Source organism: Myotis daubentonii, chromosome X, assembly GCF_963259705.1.
Source record: "Myotis daubentonii chromosome X, mMyoDau2.1, whole genome shotgun sequence".
NCBI classification, from domain to species: Eukaryota; Metazoa; Chordata; class Mammalia; order Chiroptera; family Vespertilionidae; genus Myotis; species Myotis daubentonii.
In genome coordinates, this window is record NC_081861.1 from 80,659,350 (window position 1) to 80,678,089 (window position 18,740).

The following is an 18,740-nucleotide window of genomic DNA, read 5'->3' on the forward strand; positions in this document are numbered from 1 at the left end:
TTACAACTCCGGTTACTTTAGGGAGCGTTTTCAGTACAATTTGCTTTCAAATGTTAGGAATTCAGGGTTATACAGCTCAAAATTTGTTTAGAAACACTGTAAGTAAGGACTATACTGTTTATGTTTACAATTGGAGGCCGAATTTCTCTGGCGTTTTCTGTGTGAATCAGTTAAAATGCTGACGATTCCAGTATATAGTTGTAGGAACACTCTCTAATTCTGGACAAACTCTTCAAATACGCAATTATAGTTTCTGGAAATGATTAAAAACTTGTAGGAAACAGTTCAAATAAAAGGAAATAGGTTCTTACTACATTTCTGCCATTTTCAATCATGGAGGTTACCAGTGGAAAGTTCAGAAATTACCAGAAAATTGATAATATTTACAACTCCGGTTACTTTAGGGAGCGTTTTCAGTACAATTTGCTTTCAAATATTAGGAATTAGTTGTATACAGCTCAAAATTTGTTTGGAAACACTGTAAGTAAGGACTATACTGTTTATGTTTACAATTGGAGGCCGAATTTCTCTGGCATTTTCTGTGTGAATCAGTTAAAATGCTGATGATTCCAGCATATAGTTGTAGGAACACTCTCTAATTCTGGACAAACTCTTCAAATACGCAATTACAATTTCTGGAAATGATTAAAAACTTGTAAGAAACACTTGAAATAAAAGGAAATAGGTTCTTACTACATTTCCTGCCATTTTCAATCATGGAGGTTACCAGTGGAAAGTTCGTAAATGACCAGAAAACTGATAATATTTACAACTCCGACTACTTTAGGAAGCGTTTTCACTTGAATTTGCTTTCAAATATTAGGAATTAGGTTTATACAGCTCAAAACTTGTGTAGAATGACTGTAAGTGAGGAGTATACTATTTATGTTTATAATTGGAGGCCGAATTTCTCTGGTGTTTTCTCTATGAATCAGTTACAATGCTGACGATTCCAGTATATAGTTATAGGAACTCTTTCTAATTGTGGTAAAACTCTTCAAATAAGCAATTATAGTTTCCAGAAATGATTAAAAACTTGTAGGAAACACTTGAAATAAAAGGAAATAGATTCTTAATACATTTCCTGCGATTCTCAATCACGGAGGTTACCAGTGGGTAGTTCAGAAATTACCAGAAAACTGATAATTTTTACAACTCCGGTTACTTTAGGGAGCGTTTTCAGTACAATTTGCTTTCAAATGTTAGGAATTCAGGGTTATACAGCTCAAAATTTGTTTAGAAACACTGTAAGTAAGGACTATACTGTTTATGTTTACAATTGGAGGCCGAATTTCTCTGTCATTTTCTGTGTGAATCAGTTAAAATGCTGACGATTCCAGTATATAGTTGTAGGAACACTCTCTAATTCTGGACAAACTCTTCAAATACGCAATTATAGTTTCTGGAAATGATTAAAAACTTGTAGGAAACAGTTGAACTAAAAGTAAATAGGTTCTTACTACATTTCCTGCCATTTTCAATCATGGAGGTTACCAGTGGAAAGTTCAGAAATTACTAGAAAACTGGTAATATTTACAACTCCGGTTACTTTAGGGAGATTTTCAGTACAATTTTCTTTCAAATGTTAGGATTTCAAGGTTATACAGCTCAAAATTTGTTTAGAAACACTGTAAGTAAGGACTATACTGTTTATGGTTACAATTGGAGGCCGAATTTCTCTGGCGTTTTCTGTGTGAATCAGTTAAAATGCTGACGATTCCAGGATATAGTTGTAGGAACACTCTCTAATTCTGGACAAACTCTTCAAATACGCAATTATAGTTTCTGGAAATGATTAAAAACTTGTAAGAAACACTTGACATAAAAGGAAATAGGTTCTTACTACATTTCCTGCCATTTGCAATCATGGAGGTTACCAGTGGAAAGTTCGTAAATGACAAGAAAACTGATAATATTTACAACTCCGACTATTTTAGGAAGCGTTTTCACTGGAATTTGCTTTCAAATATTAGGAATTAGGTTTATACAGCTCAAAACTTGTGTAGAAAGACTGTAAGTGAGGAGTATACTATTTATGTTTATAATGGGAGGCCGAATTTCTCTGGTGATTTCTCTGTGAATCAGTTACAATGCTGACGATTCCAGTATATAGTTATAGGAACTCTTTCTAATTGTGGTAAAACTCTTCAAATAAGCAATTATAGTTTCCAGAAATGATTAAAAACTTGTAGGAAACACTTGAAATAAAAGGAAATAGGTTCTTAATACATTTCCTGCCATTCTCAATCATGGAGGTTACCAGTGGATAGTTCAGAAATTACCAGAAAACTGATAATATTTACAACTCCGGTTACTTTAGGGAGCGTTTTCAGTACAATTTGTTTTCAAATGTTAGGAATTCAGGGTTATACAGCTCAAAATTTTTTAGAAACACTGTAAGTAAGGACTATACTGTTTAAGTTTACAATTGGAGGCCGAATTTCTGTGGCGTTTTCTGTGTGAATCAGTTAAAATGCTGACGATTCCAGTATATAGTTGTAGGAATACTCTCTAATTCTGGACAAACTCTTCAAATACGCAATTACAATTTCTGGAAATGATTAAAAACTTGTAAGAAACACTTGAAATAAAAGGAAATAGGTTCTTACTACATTTCCTGCCATTTTCAATCATGGAGGTTACCAGTGGAAAGTTCGTAAATGACCAGAAAACTGATAATATTTACAACTCCGACTACTTTAGGAAGCGTTTTCACTTGAATTTGCTTTCAAATATTAGGAATTAGGTTTATACAGCTCAAAACTTGTGTAGAATGACTGTAAGTGAGGAGTATACTATTTATGTTTATAATTGGAGGCCGAATTTCTCTGGTGTTTTCTCTATGAATCAGTTACAATGCTGACGATTCCAGTATATAGTTATAGGAACTCTTTCTAATTGTGGTAAAACTCTTCAAATAAGCAATTATAGTTTCCAGAAATGATTAAAAACTTGTAGGAAACACTTGAAATAAAAGGAAATAGATTCTTAATACATTTCCTGCGATTCTCAATCACGGAGGTTACCAGTGGGTAGTTCAGAAATTACCAGAAAACTGATAATATTTACAACTCCGGTTACTTTAGGGAGCGTTTTCAGTACAATTTGCTTTCAAATGTTAGGAATTCAGGGTTATACAGCTCAAAATTTGTTTAGAAACACTGTAAGTAAGGACTATACTGTTTATGTTTACAATTGGAGGCCGAATTTCTCTGTCATTTTCTGTGTGAATCAGTTAAAATGCTGACGATTCCAGTATATAGTTGTAGGAACACTCTCTAATTCTGGACAAACTCTTCAAATACGCAATTATAGTTTCTGGAAATGATTAAAAACTTGTAGGAAACAGTTGAACTAAAAGTAAATAGGTTCTTACTACATTTCCTGCCATTTTCAATCATGGAGGTTACCAGTGGAAAGTTCAGAAATTACCAGAAAACTGGTAATATTTACAACTCCGGTTACTTTAGGGAGATTTTCAGTACAATTTTCTTTCAAATGTTAGGATTTCAAGGTTATACAGCTCAAAATTTGTTTAGAAACACTGTAAGTAAGGACTATACTGTTTATGGTTACAATTGGAGGCCGAATTTCTCTGGCGTTTTCTGTGTGAATCAGTTAAAATGCTGACGATTCCAGGATATAGTTGTAGGAACACTCTCTAATTCTGGACAAACTCTTCAAATACGCAATTATGGTTTCTGGAAATGATTAAAAACTTGTAAGAAACACTTGACATAAAAGGAAATAGGTTCTTACTACATTTCCTGCCATTTGCAATCATGGAGGTTACCAGTGGAAAGTTCGTAAATGACCAGAAAACTGATAATATTTACAACTCCGACTATTTTAGGAAGCGTTTTCACTGGAATTTGCTTTCAAATATTAGGAATTAGGTTTATACAGCTCAAAACTTGTGTAGAAAGACTGTAAGTGAGGAGTATACTATTTATGTTTATAATGGGAGGCCGAATTTCTCTGGTGATTTCTCTGTGAATCAATTACAATGCTGACGATTCCAGTATATAGTTATAGGAACTCTTTCTAATTGTGGTAAAACTCTTCAAATAAGCAATTATAGTTTCCAGAAATGATTAAAAACTTGTAGGAAACACTTGAAATAAAAGGAAATAGGTTCTTAATACATTTCCTGCCATTCTCAATCACGGAGGTTACCAGTGGATAGTTCAGAAATTACCAGAAAACTGATAATATTTACAACTCCGGTTACTTTAGGGAGCGTTTTCAGTACAATTTGTTTTCAAATGTTAGGAATTCAGGGTTATACAGCTCAAAATTTTTTAGAAACACTGTAAGTAAGGACTATACTGTTTAAGTTTACAATTGGAGGCTGAATTTCTGTGGCGTTTTCTGTGTGAATCAGTTAAAATGCTGACGATTCCAGTATATAGTTGTAGGAACACTCTCTAATTCTGGACAAACTCTTCAAATACGCAATTATAGTTTCTGGAAATGATTAAAAACTTGTAAGAAACACTTGACATAAAAGGAAATAGGTTCTTACTACATTTCCTGCCATTTGCAATCATGGAGGTTACCAGTGGAAAGTTCGTAAATGACCAGAAAACTGATAATATTTACAACTCCGACTATTTTAGGAAGCGTTTTCACTGGAATTTGCTTTCAAATATTAGGAATTAGGTTTATACAGCTCAAAACTTGTGTAGAAAGACTGTAAGTGAGGAGTATACTATTTATGTTTATAATGGGAGGCCGAATTTCTCTGGTGATTTCTCTGTGAATCAGTTACAATGCTGACGATTCCAGTATATAGTTATAGGAACTCTTTTTAATTGTGGTAAAACTCTTCAAATAAGCAATTATAGTTTCCAGAAATGATTAAAAACTTGTAGGAAACACTTGAAATAAAAGGAAATAGGTTCTTAATACATTTCCTGCCATTCTCAATCACGGAGGTTACCAGTGGATAGTTCAGAAATTACCAGAAAACTGATAATATTTACAACTCCGGTTACTTTAGGGAGCGTTTTCAGTACAATTTGCTTTCAAATGTTAGGAATTCAGGGTTATACAGCTCAAAATTTGTTTAGAAACACTGTAAGTAAGGACTATACTGTTTATGTTTACAATTGGAGGCCGAATTTCTCTGGCATTTTCTGTGTGAATCGGTTAAAATGCTGACGATTCCAGTATATAGTTGTAGGAACACTCTCTAATTCTGGACAAACTCTTCAAATACGCAATTATAGTTTCCGGAAATGATTAAAAACTTGTAAGAAACACTTGAAATAAAAGGAAATAGGTTCTTACTACATTTCCTGCCATTTTCAATCATGGAGGTTACCAGTGGAAAGTTCGTAATTGACCAGAAAACTGATAATATTTACAACTCCGACTACTTTAGGAAGCGTTTTCACTTGAATTTGCTTTCAAATATTAGGAATTAGGTTTGTCCAGCTCAAAGCTTGTGTAGAAATACTGTAAGTGAGGACTATACTATTTATGTTTATAATAGGAAGCCGAATTTCTCTGGTGTTTTCTCTGTGAATCAGTTACAATGCTGACGATTCCAGTATATAGTTATAGGAAATCTCTCTAATTGTGGTAAAACTCTTCAAATACGCAATTATAGTTTCCAGAAATGATTAAAAACTTGTAGGAAACACTTGAAATAAAAGGAAATAGGTTCTTGATACATTTCCTGCCATTTTCAATCATGGCGGTTACCAGTAGAAAGTTCAGAAATTACCAGAAAACTGATAATATTTACAACTCCGGTTACTTTAGGAAGCGTTTTCAGTAAAATTTGCTTTCAAATGTTAGAAATTCAGGGTTATACAGTTCAAAATTTGATTAGAAACACTGTAAGTAAGGACTATACTGTTTATGGTTACAATTGGAGGCCGAATTTCTCTGGCGTTTTCTGTGTGAATCAGTTAAAATGCTGACGATTCCAGTATATAGTTGTAGGAACACTCTCTAATTCTGGACAAACTCTTCAAATACGCAATTATAGTTTCTGGAAATGATTAAAAACTTGTAAGAAACACTTGAAATAAAAGGAAATAGATTCATACTACATTTTCTGCCGTTTTCATTCATGGAGGTTACCAGTGGAAAGTTCATAAATGACCAGAAAACTGATAATATTTACAACTCCGACTATTTTAGGAAGCGTTTTCACAGGAATTTGCTTTCAAATATTAGGAATTAGGTTTATACAGCTCAAACCTTGTGTAGAAATACTGTAAGTGAGGAGTATACTATTTCTGTTTATAATGGGAGGCCGAATTTCTCTGGTGATTTCTCTATGAATCAGTTACAATGCTGACGATTCCAGTATATAGTTATAGGAACTCTTTCTAATTGTGGTAAAACTCTTCAAATAAGCAATTATAGTTTCCAGAAATGATTAAAAACTTGTAGGAAACACTTGAAATAAAAGGAAATAGGTTCTTAATACATTTCCTGCCATTCTCAATCACGGAGGTTACCAGTGGATAGTTCAGAAATTACCAGAAAACTGATAATATTTACAACTCCGGTTACTTTATGGAGATTTTCAGTACAATTTTCTTTCAAATGTTAGGATTTCAAGGTTATACAGCTCAAAATTTGTTTAGAAACACTGTAAGTAAGGACTATACTGTTTATGGTTACAATTGGAGGCCGAATTTCTCTGGCGTTTTCTGTGTGAATCAGTTAAAATGCTGACGATTCCAGTATATAGTTGTAGGAACACTCTCTAATTCTGGACAAACTCTTCAAATACGCAATTATAGTTTCTGGAAATGATTAAAAACTTGGAAGAAACACTTGACATAAAAGGAAATAGGTTCTTACTACATTTCCTGCCATTTGCAATCATGGAGGTTACCAGTGGAAAGTTCGTAAATGACCAGAAAACTGATAATATTTACAACTCCGACTATTGTAGGAAGCGTTTTCACTGGAATTTGCTTTCAAATATTAGGAATTAGGTTTATACAGCTCAAAACTTGTGTAGAAAGACTGTAAGTGAGGAGTATACTATTTATGTTTATAATGGGAGGCCGAATTTCTCTGGTGATTTCTCTGTGAATCAGTTACAATGCTGACGATTCCAGTATATAGTTATAGGAACTCTTTCTAATTGTGGTAAAACTCTTCAAATAAGCAATTATAGTTTCCAGAAATGATTAAAAACTTGTAGGAAACACTTGAAATAAAAGGAAATAGGTTCTTAATACATTTCCTGCCATTCTCAATCACGGAGGTTACCAGTGGATAGTTCAGAAATTACCAGAAAACTGATAATATTTACAACTCCGGTTACTTTAGGGAGCGTTTTCAGTACAATTTGTTTTCAAATGTTAGGAATTCAGGGTTATACAGCTCAAAATTTTTTAGAAACACTGTAAGTAAGGACTATACTGTTTATGTTTACAATTGGAGGCCGAATTTCTCTGGCGTTTTCTGTGTGAATCAGTTAAAATGCTGACGATTCCAGTATATAGTTGAGGGAACACTCTCTAATTCTGGACAAACTCTTCAAATACGCAATTATAGTTTCCGGAAATGATTAAAAACTTGTAAGAAACACTTGAAATAAAAGGAAATAGGTTCTTACTACATTTCCTGCCATTTTCAATCATGGAGGTTACCAGTGGAAAGTTCGTAATTGACCAGAAAACTGATAATATTTACAACTCCGACTACTTTAGGAAGCGTTTTCACTTGAATTTGCTTTCAAATATTAGGAATTAGGTTTGTCCAGCTCAAAGCTTGTGTAGAAATACTGTAAGTGAGGACTATACTATTTATGTTTATAATAGGAAGCCGAATTTCTCTGGTGTTTTCTCTGTGAATCAGTTACAATGCTGACGATTCCAGTATATAGTTATAGGAAATCTCTCTAATTGTGGTAAAACTCTTCAAATACGCAATTATAGTTTCCAGAAATGATTAAAAACTTGTAGGAAACACTTGAAATAAAAGGAAATAGGTTCTTGATACATTTCCTGCCATTTTCAATCATGGCGGTTACCAGTGGAAAGTTCAGAAATTACCAGAAAACTGATAATATTTACAACTCCGGTTACTTTAGGAAGCGTTTTCAGTAAAATTTGCTTTCAAATGTTAGAAATTCAGGGTTATACAGTTCAAAATTTGATTAGAAACACTGTAAGTAAGGACTATACTGTTTATGGTTACAATTGGAGGCCGAATTTCTCTGGCGTTTTCTGTGTGAATCAGTTAAAATGCTGACGATTCCAGTATATAGTTGTAGGAACACTCTCTAATTCTGGACAAACTCTTCAAATACGCAATTATAGTTTCTGGAAATGATTAAAAATTTGTAAGAAACACTTGAAATAAAAGGAAATAGGTTCTTACTACATTTCCTGCCATTTTCAATCATGGAGGTTACCAGTGGAAAGTTCGTAAATGATCAGAAAACTGATAATATTTACAACTCCGGTTACTTTAGGGCGCGTTTTCAGTACAATTTGCTTTCAAATGTTAGGAATTCAGGGTTATACAGCTCAAAATTTGTTTAGAAACACTGTAAGTAAGGACTCTACTGTTTATGTTTACAATTGGAGGCCGAATTACTCTGGCGTTTTCTGTGTGAATCAGTTAAAATGCTGATGATTCCAGTATATAGTTGTAGGAACACTCTCTAATTCTGGACAAACTCTTCAAATACGCAATTACAATTTCTGGAAATGATTAAAAACTTGTAAGAAACACTTGAAATAAAAGGAAATAGGTTCTTACTACATTTCCTGCCATTTTCAATCATGGAAGTTACCATTGGAAAGTTCGTAAATGACCAGAAAACTGATAATATTTACAACTCCGACTACTTTAGGAAGCGTTTTCACTTGAATTTGCTTTCAAATATTAGGAATTAGGTTTATACAGCTCAAAACTTGTGTAGAAAGACTGTAAGTGAGGAGTATACTATTTCTGTTTATAATGGGAGGCCGAATTTCTCTGGTGTTTTCTCTGTGAATCAGTTACAATGCTGACGATTCCAGTATATAGTTATAGGAACTCTTTCTAATTGTGGTAAAACTCTTCAAATAAGCAATTATAGTTTCCAGAAATGATTAAAAACTTGTAGGAAACACTTGAAATAAAAGGAAATAGGTTCTTAATACATTTCCTGCCATTCTCAATCACGGAGGTTACCAGTGGATAGTTCAGAAATTACCAGAAAACTGATAATATTTACAACTCCGGTTACTTTAGGGAGCGTTTTCAGTACAATTTGCTTTCAAATGTTAGGAATTCAGGGTTATACAGCTCAAAATTTGTTTAGAAACACTGTAAGTAAGGACTATACTGTTTATGTATACAATTGGAGGCCGAATTTCTCTGGCGTTTTCTGTGTGAATCAGTTAAAATGCTGACGATTCCAGTATATAGTTGTAGGAACACTCTCAAATTCTGGACAAACTCTTCAAATACGCAATTATAGTTTCTGGAAATGATTAAAAACTTGTAGGAAACAGTTGAAATAAAAGGAAATAGGTTCTTACTACATTTCTGCCATTTTCAATCATGGAGGTTACCAGTGGAAAGTTCAGAAATTACCAGAAAACTGATAATATTTACAACTCCGGTTACTTTAGGAAGCGTTTTCAGTAGAATTTGCTTTCAAATATTAGGAATTAGTTGTATACAGCTCAAAATTTGTTTGGAAACACTGTAAGTAAGGACTATACTGTTTATGTTTACAATTGGAGGCCGAATTTCTCTGGCGTTTTCTGTGTGAATCAGTTAAAATGCTGACGATTCCAGTATATAGTTGTAGGAACACTCTCTAATTCTGGACAAACTCTTCAAATACGCAGTTATAGTTTCTGAAAATGATTAAAAACTTATAGGAAACACTTGACATAAAAGGAAATAGGTTCTTAATACATTTCCTGCCATTTTCAATCATGGAGGTTACCAGTGGAAAGTTCGTAAATGACCAGAAAACTGATAATATTTACAACTCCGACTACTTTAGAAAGCGTTTTCACTTGAATTTGCTTTCAAATATTAGGAATTAGGTTTGTACAGCTCAAACCTTGTGTAGAAATACTGTAAGTGAGGACTATACTATTTATGTTTATAATTGGAGGCCGAATTTCTCTGGTGTTTTCTCTGTGAATCAGTTACAATGCTGACGATTCCAGTATATAGTTATAGGAACTCTCTCTATTTCTGGTAAAACTCTTCAAATAAGCAATTATAGTTTCCAGAAATGATTAAAAACTTGTAGGAAACACTTGAAATAAAAGGAAATAGGTTCTTAATACATTTCCTGCCATTTTCAATCATGGAGGTTACCAGTGGAAAGTTCAGAAATTACCAGAAAACTGATAATATTTACAACTCCGGTTACTTTAGGGAGCGTTTTCAGTACAATTTGCTTTCAAATGTTAGGAATTCAAGGTTATACAGCTCAAAATTTGTTTAGAAACACTGTAAGTAAGGACTATACTGTTTATGGTTACAATTGGAGGCCGAATTTCTCTGGCGTTTTCTTTGTGAATCAGTTAAAATGCTGACGATTCCAGTATATAGTTGTAGGAACACTCTCTAATTCTGGACAAACTCTTCAAATACGCAATTACAATTTCTGGAAATGATTAAAAACTTGTAAGAAACACTTGAAATAAAAGGAAATAGGTTCTTACTACATTTCCTGCCATTTTCAATCATGGAAGTTACCATTGGAAAGTTCGTAAATGACCAGAAAACTGATAATATTTACAACTCCGACTACTTTAGGAAGCGTTTTCACTTGAATTTGCTTTCAAATATTAGGAATTAGGTTTATACAGCTCAAAACTTGTGTAGAAAGACTGTAAGTGAGGAGTATACTATTTCTGTTTATAATGGGAGGCCGAATTTCTCTGGTGTTTTCTCTGTGAATCAGTTACAATGCTGACGATTCCAGTATATAGTTATAGGAACTCTTTCTAATTGTGGTAAAACTCTTCAAATAAGCAATTATAGTTTCCAGAAATGATTAAAAACTTGTAGGAAACACTTGAAATAAAAGGAAATAGGTTCTTAATACATTTCCTGCCATTCTCAATCACGGAGGTTACCAGTGGATAGTTCAGAAATTACCAGAAAACTGATAATATTTACAACTCCGGTTACTTTAGGGAGCGTTTTCAGTACAATTTGCTTTCAAATGTTAGGAATTCAGGGTTATACAGCTCAAAATTTGTTTAGAAACACTGTAAGTAAGGACTATACTGTTTATGTATACAATTGGAGGCCGAATTTCTCTGGCGTTTTCTGTGTGAATCAGTTGAAATGCTGACGATTCCAGTATATAGTTGTAGGAACACTCTCTAATTCTGGACAAACTCTTCAAATACGCAATTATAGTTTCTGGAAATGATTAAAAACTTGTAGGAAACAGTTGAAATAAAAGGAAATAGGTTCTTACTACATTTCTGCCATTTTCAATCATGGAGGTTACCAGTGGAAAGTTCAGAAATTACCAGAAAACTGATAATATTTACAACTCCGGTTACTTTAGGAAGCGTTTTCAGTACAATTTGCTTTCAAATATTAGGAATTAGTTGTATACAGCTCAAAATTTGTTTGGAAACACTGTAAGTAAGGACTATACTGTTTATGTTTACAATTGGAGGCCGAATTTCTCTGGCGTTTTCTGTGTGAATCAGTTAAAATGCTGACGATTCCAGTATATAGTTGTAGGAACACTCTCTAATTCTGGACAAACTCTTCAAATACGCAGTTATAGTTTCTGAAAATGATTAAAAACTTATAGGAAACACTTGACATAAAAGGAAATAGGTTCTTACTACATTTCCTGCCATTTTCAATCATGGAGGTTACCAGTGGAAAGTTCGTAAAAAAACCAGAAAAATGATAATATTTACAACTCCGACTACTTTAGAAAGCGTTTTCACTTGAATTTGCTTTCAAATATTAGGAATTAGGTTTGTACAGCTCAAACCTTGTGTAGAAATACTGTAAGTGAGGACTATACTATTTATGTTTATAATTGGAGGCCGAATTTCTCTGGTGTTTTCTCTGTGAATCAGTTACAATGCTGACGATTCCAGTATATAGTTATAGGAACTCTCTCTATTTCTGGTAAAACTCTTCAAATAAGCAATTATAGTTTCCAGAAATGATTAAAAACTTGTAGGAAACACTTGAAATAAAAGGAAATAGGTTCTTAATACATTTCCTGCCATTTTCAATCATGGAGGTTACCAGTGGAAAGTTCAGAAATTACCAGAAAACTGATAATATTTACAACTCCGGTTACTTTAGGGAGCGTTTTCAGTACAATTTGCTTTCAAATGTTAGGAATTCAAGGTTATACAGCTCAAAATTTGTTTAGAAACACTGTAAGTAAGGACTATACTGTTTATGGTTACAATTGGAGGCCGAATTTCTCTGGCGTTTTCTTTGTGAATCAGTTAAAATGCTGACGATTCCAGTATATAGTTGTAGGAACACTCTCTAATTCTGGACAAACTCTTCAAATACGCAATTATAGTTTCCGGAAATGATTAAAAACTTGTAAGAAACACTTGAAATAAAAGGAAATAGGTTCTTACTACATTTCCTGCCATTTTCAATCATGGAGGTTACCAGTGGAAAGTTCGTAAATGACCAGAAAACTGATAATATTTACAACTCCGAGTACTTTAGGAAGCGTTTTCACTTGAATTTGCTTTCAAATATTAGGAATTAGGTTTGTCCAGCTCAAAGCTTGTGTAGAAATACTGTAAGTGAGGACTATACTCTTTCTGTTTATAATGGGAGGCCGAATTTCTCTTGTGTTTTCTCTGTGAATCAGTTACAATGCTGACGATTCCAGTATATAGTTATAGGAAATCTCTCTAATTGTGGTAAAACTCTCCAAATACGCAATTATAGTTTCCAGAAATGATTAAAAACTTGTAGGAAACCCTTGAAATAAAAGGAAATAGGTTCTTGATACATTTCCTGCCATTTTCAATCATGGCGGTTACCAGTGGAAAGTTTAGAAATTACCAGAAAACTGATAATATTTACAACTCCGGTTACTTTAGGGAGCGTTTTCAGTACAATTTGCTTTCAAATGTTAGGAATTCAGGGTTATACAGCTCAAAACTTGTGCAGAAAGACTGTAAGTGAAGACTATACTATTTATGTTTATAATTGCAGGCCGAATTTCTCTGGTGTTTTCTCTGTGAATCAGTTACAATGCTGACGATTCCAGTATATAGTTATAGGAACTCTCTCTAATTGTGGTAAAACTCTTCAAATAAGCAATTATAGTTTCCAGAAATGATTAAAAACTTGTAGGAAACACTTGAAATAATAGGAAATAGGTTCTTAATACATTTCCTGCCATTTTCAATCACGGAGGTTACCAGTGGAAAGTTCATAAATTACCAGAAAACTAATAATATTTACAACTCCGGTTACTTTAGGGAGCGTTTTCAGTACAATTTGCTTTCAAATGTTAGGAATTCAGTGTTATACAGCTCAAAATTTGTTTAGAAACACTGTAAGTAAGGACTATACTGTTTATGTTTACAATTGGAGGCCGAATTTCTCTGGCGATTTCTGTGTGAATCAGTTAAAATTCTGACGATTCCAGTATATAGTTGTAGGAACACTCTCTAATTCTGAACAAACTCTTCAAATACCCAATTATAGTTTCTGGAAATGATTAAAAACTTGTAAGAAACACTTGAAATAAAAGGAAATAGGTTCTTACTACATTTCCTGCCATTTTCAATCATGGAGGTTACCAGTGGAAAGTTCGTAAATGACCAGAAAACTGATAATATTTACAACTCCGACTACTTTAGGAAGCGTTTTCACTTGAATTTGCTTTCAAATATTAGGAATTAGGTTTATACAGCTCAAAACTTGTGTAGAAAGACTGTAAGTGAGGAGTATACTATTTATGTTTATAATGGGAGGCCGAATTTCTCTGGTGTTTTCTCTATGAATCAGTTACAATGCTGATGGTTCCAGTATATAGTTATAGGAACTCTCTCTAATTGTGGTAAAACTCTTCAAATAAGCAATTATAGTTTCCAGAAATGATTAAAAACTTGTAGGAAACACTTGAAATAAAAGGAAATAGGTTCTTAATACATTTCCTGCCATTCTCAATCACGGAGGTTACCAGTGGAAAGTTCGTAAATGAACAGAAAACTGATAATATTTACAACTCCGACTACTTTAGAAAGCGTTGTCACTGGAATTTGCTTTCAAATATTAGGAATTAGGTTTATACAGCTCAAAACTAGTGTAGAAAGACTGTAAGTGTTGAGTATTCTATTTATGTTTATAATTGGAGGCCGAATTTCTCTGGTGTTTTCTCTATGAATCAGTTGCAATGCTGACGATTCCAGTATATAGTTATAGGAACTCTTTCTAATTCTGGTAAAACTCTTCAAATAATCAATTACAGTTTCCAGAAATGATTAAAAACTTGTAGGAAACACTTGAAATAAAAGGAAATAGGTTCTTAATACATTTCCTGCCATTCTCAATCACGGAGGTTACCAGTGGATAGTTCAGAAATTACCAGAAAACTGATAATATTTACAACTCCGGTTACTTTAGGGAGCTTTTTCAGTACAATTTGCTTTCAAATGTTAGGAATTCAGGGTTATACAGCTTCAAATTTGTTTAGAAACACTGTAAGTAAGGACTATACTGTTTATGGTTACAATTGGAGGCCGAATTTCTCTGGCGTTTTCTGTGTGAATCAGTTAAAATGCTGACGATTCCAGGATATAGTTGTAGGAACACTCTCTAATTCTGGACAAACTCTTCAAATACGCAATTATAGTTTCTGGAAATGATTAAAAACTTGTAAGAAACACTTGACATAAAAGGAAATAGGTTCTTACTACATTTCCTGCCATTTTCAATCATGGAGGTTACCAGTGGAAAGTTCGTAAATGACCAGAAAACTGATTATATTTCCAACTCCGACTACTTTAGAAAACGTTTTCACTGGAACTTGCTTTCAAATATTAGGAATTAGGTTTATACAGCTCAAAAGTTGTGTAGAAAGACTGTAAGTGAGGAGTATACTATTTATGTTTATAATGGGAGGCCGAATTTCTCTGGTGTTTTCTCTGTGAATCAGTTACAATGCTGACGATTCCAGTATATAGTTATAGGAACTCTTTCTAATTGTGGTAAAACTCTTCAAATAAGCAATTATAGTTTCCAGAAATGATTAAAAACTTGTAGGAAACACTTGAAATAAAAGGAAATAGGTTCTTAATACATTTCCTGCCATTCTCAATCACGGAGGTTACCAGTGGATAGTTCAGAAATTACCAGAAAACTGATAATATTTACAACTCCGACTACTTTAGGAAGCGTTTTCACTTGAATTTGCTTTCAAATATTAGGAATTAGGTTTATACAGCTCAAAACTTGTGTAGAAAGACTGTAAGTGAGGAGTATACTATTTCTGTTTATAATGGGAGGCCGAATTTCTCTGGTGTTTTCTCTGTGAATCAGTTACAATGCTGACGATTCCAGTATATAGTTATAGGAACTCTTTCTAATTGTGGTAAAACTCTTCAAATAAGCAATTATAGTTTCCAGAAATGATTAAAAACTTGTAGGAAACACTTGAAATAAAAGGAAATAGGTTCTTAATACATTTCCTGCCATTCTCAATCACGGAGGTTACCAGTGGATAGTTCAGAAATTACCAGAAAACTGATAATATTTACAACTCCGGTTACTTTAGGGAGCGTTTTCAGTACAATTTGCTTTCAAATGTTAGGAATTCAGGGTTATACAGCTCAAAATTTGTTTAGAAACACTGTAAGTAAGGACTATACTGTTTATGTATACAATTGGAGGCCGAATTTCTCTGGCGTTTTCTGTGTGAATCAGTTAAAATGCTGACGATTCCAGTATATAGTTGTAGGAACACTCTCAAATTCTGGACAAACTCTTCAAATACGCAATTATAGTTTCTGGAAATGATTAAAAACTTGTAGGAAACAGTTGAAATAAAAGGAAATAGGTTCTTACTACATTTCTGCCATTTTCAATCATGGAGGTTACCAGTGGAAAGTTCAGAAATTACCAGAAAACTGATAATATTTACAACTCCGGTTACTTTAGGAAGCGTTTTCAGTAGAATTTGCTTTCAAATATTAGGAATTAGTTGTATACAGCTCAAAATTTGTTTGGAAACACTGTAAGTAAGGACTATACTGTTTATGTTTACAATTGGAGGCCGAATTTCTCTGGCGTTTTCTGTGTGAATCAGTTAAAATGCTGACGATTCCAGTATATAGTTGTAGGAACACTCTCTAATTCTGGACAAACTCTTCAAATACGCAGTTATAGTTTCTGAAAATGATTAAAAACTTATAGGAAACACTTGACATAAAAGGAAATAGGTTCTTAATACATTTCCTGCCATTTTCAATCATGGAGGTTACCAGTGGAAAGTTCGTAAATGACCAGAAAACTGATAATATTTACAACTCCGAGTACTTTAGAAAGCGTTTTCACTTGAATTTGCTTTCAAATATTAGGAATTAGGTTTGTACAGCTCAAACCTTGTGTAGAAATATGTAAGTGAGGACTATACTATTTATGTTTATAATTGGAGGCCGAATTTCTCTGGTGTTTTCTCTGTGAATCAGTTACAATGCTGACGATTCCAGTATATAGTTATAGGAACTCTCTCTATTTCTGGTAAAACTCTTCAAATAAGCAATTATAGTTTCCAGAAATGATTAAAAACTTGTAGGAAACACTTGAAATAAAAGGAAATAGGTTCTTAATACATTTCCTGCCATTTTCAATCATGGAGGTTACCAGTGGAAAGTTCAGAAATTACCAGAAAACTGATAATATTTACAACTCCGGTTACTTTAGGGAGCTTTTTCAGTACAATTTGCTTTCAAATGTTAGGAATTCAGGGTTATACAGCTTCAAATTTGTTTAGAAACACTGTAAGTAAGGACTATACTGTTTATGGTTACAATTGGAGGCCGAATTTCTCTGGCGTTTTCTGTGTGAATCAGTTAAAATGCTGACGATTCCAGGATATAGTTGTAGGAACACTCTCTAATTCTGGACAAACTCTTCAAATACGCAATTATAGTTTCTGGAAATGATTAAAAACTTGTAAGAAACACTTGACATAAAAGGAAATAGGTTCTTACTACATTTCCTGCCATTTTCAATCATGGAGGTTACCAGTGGAAAGTTCGTAAATGACCAGAAAACTGATTATATTTCCAACTCCGACTACTTTAGAAAACGTTTTCACTGGAACTTGCTTTCAAATATTAGGAATTAGGTTTATACAGCTCAAAAGTTGTGTAGAAAGACTGTAAGTGAGGAGTATACTATTTATGTTTATAATGGGAGGCCGAATTTCTCTGGTGTTTTCTCTGTGAATCAGTTACAATGCTGACGATTCCAGTATATAGTTATAGGAACTCTTTCTAATTGTGGTAAAACTCTTCAAATAAGCAATTATAGTTTCCAGAAATGATTAAAAACTTGTAGGAAACACTTGAAATAAAAGGAAATAGGTTCTTAATACATTTCCTGCCATTCTCAATCACGGAGGTTACCAGTGGATAGTTCAGAAATTACCAGAAAACTGATAATATTTACAACTCCGACTACTTTAGGAAGCGTTTTCACTTGAATTTGCTTTCAAATATTAGGAATTAGGTTTATACAGCTCAAAACTTGTGTAGAAAGACTGTAAGTGAGGAGTATACTATTTCTGTTTATAATGGGAGGCCGAATTTCTCTGGTGTTTTCTCTGTGAATCAGTTACAATGCTGACGATTCCAGTATATAGTTATAGGAACTCTTTCTAATTGTGGTAAAACTCTTCAAATAAGCAATTATAGTTTCCAGAAATGATTAAAAACTTGTAGGAAACACTTGAAATAAAAGGAAATAGGTTCTTAATACATTTCCTGCCATTCTCAATCACGGAGGTTACCAGTGGATAGTTCAGAAATTACCAGAAAACTGATAATATTTACAACTCCGGTTACTTTAGGGAGCGTTTTCAGTACAATTTGCTTTCAAATGTTAGGAATTCAGGGTTATACAGCTCAAAATTTGTTTAGAAACACTGTAAGTAAGGACTATACTGTTTATGTATACAATTGGAGGCCGAATTTCTCTGGCGTTTTCTGTGTGAATCAGTTAAAATGCTGACGATTCCAGTATATAGTTGTAGGAACACTCTCAAATTCTGGACAAACTCTTCAAATACGCAATTATAGTTTCTGGAAATGATTAAAAACTTGTAGGAAACAGTTGAAATAAAAGGAAATAGGTTCTTACTACATTTCTGCCATTTTCAATCATGGAGGTTACCAGTGGAAAGTTCAGAAATTACCAGAAAACTGATAATATTTACAACTCCGGTTACTTTAGGAAGCGTTTTCAGTAGAATTTGCTTTCAAATATTAGGAATTAGTTGTATACAGCTCAAAATTTGTTTGGAAACACTGTAAGTAAGGACTATACTGTTTATGTTTACAATTGGAGGCCGAATTTCTCTGGCGTTTTCTGTGTGAATCAGTTAAAATGCTGACGATTCCAGTATATAGTTGTAGGAACACTCTCTAATTCTGGACAAACTCTTCAAATACGCAGTTATAGTTTCTGAAAATGATTAAAAACTTATAGGAAACACTTGACATAAAAGGAAATAGGTTCTTAATACATTTCCTGCCATTTTCAATCATGGAGGTTAC